Raw genomic sequence first — 3,478 nt, 5'->3', positions numbered from 1 at the left:
CTGATCTTCACAGGGGGACCACATATTGGGTCTAGATTTGGTCTATTCCTCTGGGAGAATGCTATTATCTAACCAGGATAGGTACGTCACTCCCGTTCTTCTTTTCTTTTGGGCTTAAGAATTTGCCTTTGACTGACCATATCGGTCGTTCTATTGTTTTTACTGTTTCTTTTGCTCAATTCATTGTCATTCCATCATGGCCGACATACTATTCCTCCGTGGCTTTCCGAATTTAGCACCGGACAGGTTGCTTTACTCTGATCACTTTTTGGGCTCTTAGCTATCTTACATCATTTTAATTATTCCTTTCAGACTTTATTTAGTTTATTTATTCGTCTTTGTCGCTTCCTTATTTTTCCGGGACGCTCTTGAAAGAGCCTTTATGGCTGATCGCTTCCCTCCCGGCGCGCACTAAAACCGTTGTCTAGCTCCCCCAGTGTGTCTTTCAACATGGCCGAAAGCCTCCTGCTGATATTTTAATTGAGGTCCCGCTCTAGTCTTTATCAGTTAGCACAGGTGCCCCGCATTTCCGGATATAGATGCCCGGAAGTTTGCTGTATTTATAGGGCCCGGGCGCACGTAGTCTTTTCACCAGCAACAATCGTGGGGGGTGATATCTTTTACGGCACTGGCGAACGACATTCGAAGTAAGTACTATTCGTTCTGACCTCCCAGATTCCCTTACCTTACATTTTTTTCTTTTCGGGGGTTGGCAGTCCCTCTCTTAACTATTTACTCTTTGTCCCTTTGTCTTTAGATTATGTCTTATTGCCCTGGGACTTCGTTGCATTGGCATGCCTCAGGACATTTTGGGAATCATTCCGTGTTCAAAATCCTTACAGGTATTCTGTCGTATCTAGACCTGTTGATGTTACTCCTTATCTGTCCTTACATATAGTTTCTCACATTTGTTTCATACACTATTTGTCTGTAGATACCTTGGCTCCTGCGGATACTATGTAGAGATCTCCATTTCAGCAATATCAGATGAATTAAGGTGGAAGCTAATTTCTATTGGAGTAGTTGAGATTGTGAGTATTGGCTCACGTTTTTTCCCCCCTTGCCTCTCTTTCTGCATTGTGCGCAATAGGCTTTCTTTATAGCCTATGGTTTTGTTTTTTAATTTTTTCTGCTCGAGTGTTTGTTAGTCATCATCGTTTGTCATTGTTATGTATTTTTTATCTGTTTGCTCTTCATGTCTTCAGGTATTTCAGCTCTTGGTGCTATTCTTTTGTATCTTCTTGTCTCATGCTTTTCATTTTTTTCTTACCTTGTCCCTATATATACAGATTTATATTCCTGATCTATTTTCCTCTGGGTGATCATGTCTTCTTTCACTATTTGGGTATTTTAAGGGCGTTTGATTTGGATCCGTGTAGGTGGAATTTGTCCACGAAAATGCACTTTTCTTTGGGTTATCCACTTTTATTTTGACTGTTGTCGTTTTCCTTATTGTATTTGAGGTTCTTGCTCATTTTGACTAGTATAGCAGCTTTTATCTTCATATCATGTATTACATATTTTTCCCCACAGAAATTGTCTGTAGCCCTACTCATACACTATACATTGTGTATTTTGTTTGTTGAAGGCTTTTTCCTGGCCACAAACCAAAATGACGAAGTCTGCGCCCTGATGAAGGAAACCTCAAGCAGTGGCATTTCCGAAACGCGCGTCAGCACTTTTCACCTTTGTCGTTATATGTGCTTTATGTGATGTATTGGTTTTGTATTTTCTATCTTATGTTTTTTCTTTTTGTCCTGTTAGGATAGTTCTTTAGTTTCACATTTATGTAGGTTTATTATTCAGTCATGGTCTATTTGGTAGTGAGTTGATCCTCTGTATAGTGTTGTCAATTTTTCTTTTTTTCTAGGGCTTGTTCTGTCTTGTGATTATTTGCTTGTTGTACATATGAATGGTGTATTTATTGTGTATTTACATTTATTCACTTAAAATATTTACGTGAAAAAAAGAAAATATTTATGGAAAAACATTTTTTGTACAAAAAAAAGTAATGAATTTTAAAATATGATGAATAAATAACTGTGATTTCATTTCTTCTGTGGGTGACACTGTTATTATAGATGGAGCTACTGCCCATTAAAATTTAGGAGAGTGGGGACATTCCTTCATGTTTCTCATTGGCACCAACAAAGCACCTTCACTTCTGTTTGTCTTGAGCTGGTTTCTGTACGTCGTCCCAGCTGTGGTTTAGATCCATCATTTCTATTTGCACAGTTCACCTTCAGGTGTTCTTTTGCCTCATCTCAAATGTTACTTGAGCCAGATTTCCTGTGTCATATGTAGTCTGTATGCTCTAGAACCTTATTCAGGTCTTGCGTTTGGCACTCAGAACTTTAGCCATTCTGTCAGTAGTTTCCTTGCAGCTTTGACTACTGTTAATCATGCATGTCTCCTGAAAAGACTCTGAAAGTCCCTCTTGTCCAGAAGATTCAGTTGTTCTTGCTCCTGTGTGTGTAACAAATGTTTTTGTTGGGACACAGTTGTTAGCTGTGTGCTCAATCCCCAACTCGGAGCAATAATAGATTGCGCTTTGTCTGGTCTTTACCCTTTGACCTGTCCTGCATGGCCTACCCTGCCAAAAGACTATGGGCCAGATGTACGACCGTTTTTTGCAGTCGCAGAGGGGTTTCAGACTCTTTTGCGACCGCCAAAAACGAGTTGGCCATGTACTAGTCCCATTTTGCGAGTCGCAAATTATCTGCGACTCGTAAAATAGGAATAGCGAGTCGCTATTAGGAAGGGGTGTTCCGAGGGCGTCCCTTCCTAATAGTGAGTCCTCCAATTGCGGTCGCAAAGCAGTCGCAGTTTACCACCCTTCTCAGAAGGGTGGTAAAGCACTCGCCAATGGGAAGGGGTCCCCAGGGGACCCCTTCCCCTTTGTAAATGCAGGGGAAAATATTTTTAAAGGGCAGGCAGTAGTCCCAGGGACCACTACCTGCCCTTATAAAATGAAATGAAAACGTTTCATTTTTTCTTTTTTAAATGCATCCCTTTTTCCTTTAAGGAAAACAGGCTGCATTTAAAAAACACTGCTTTATTGAAAAACAGTCACAGACATGGTGGTCTGCTGACCCCAGCAGGCCACCATCCCTCTGAGGCTGGCCGTTGCCAATGGGGTCGCAAATTGTGAATGGCTCATGAATATTGATAAGCCTAGCATTTTGCGACCCCATTGGGAATCGCTAACAGTGTCTCTGACACTGTTGTACATTGGATTTAGCACCTTGCAATTTGCACCTCGCAATTTGTCGCAAATTGCGAGGCGCTAAATCCAATGGTCGTACATCTGGCCCTATGGGCCTATTTTATATTATAACAAGTGGCCAGTTTCTCCATTAGGAGTTCGGAGGAAATTACTCCGTCCCTCTGACGGAGGTGCCACCTGCCAAATTTACTATTGGCAGGGAGACTGTGTTGTTTTAACATTTAGTTCGCCAGCTCTGGCATATACAATCCT

At 41.2% G+C, this 3,478-nt stretch overlaps 1 long non-coding RNA gene across 2 annotated transcripts; it reads left to right on the top strand.

Moving 5' to 3' along the window:
- The first annotated feature begins 528 nt into the window (after positions 1-528).
- Positions 529-2,051, top strand: LOC146867999 (uncharacterized). 2 transcript variants are annotated; one of them, XR_014966166.1, is made up of 4 exons: positions 529-647; positions 758-842; positions 935-1,031; positions 1,589-2,051. It is a non-coding gene; the product is annotated as an uncharacterized LOC146867999 (long non-coding RNA). The 2 variants fall into 2 exon arrangements; XR_014966167.1 differs by having other exon boundaries at positions 1,534-2,051.
- The last annotated feature ends 1,427 nt before the right edge of the window (positions 2,052-3,478 follow it).

Source organism: Triturus cristatus, chromosome 1_2, assembly GCF_964204655.1.
Source record: "Triturus cristatus chromosome 1_2, aTriCri1.1, whole genome shotgun sequence".
In the NCBI taxonomy this organism is placed as follows: domain Eukaryota; kingdom Metazoa; phylum Chordata; class Amphibia; order Caudata; family Salamandridae; genus Triturus; species Triturus cristatus.
This window is presented reverse-complemented; position numbering and strand designations above follow the sequence as displayed.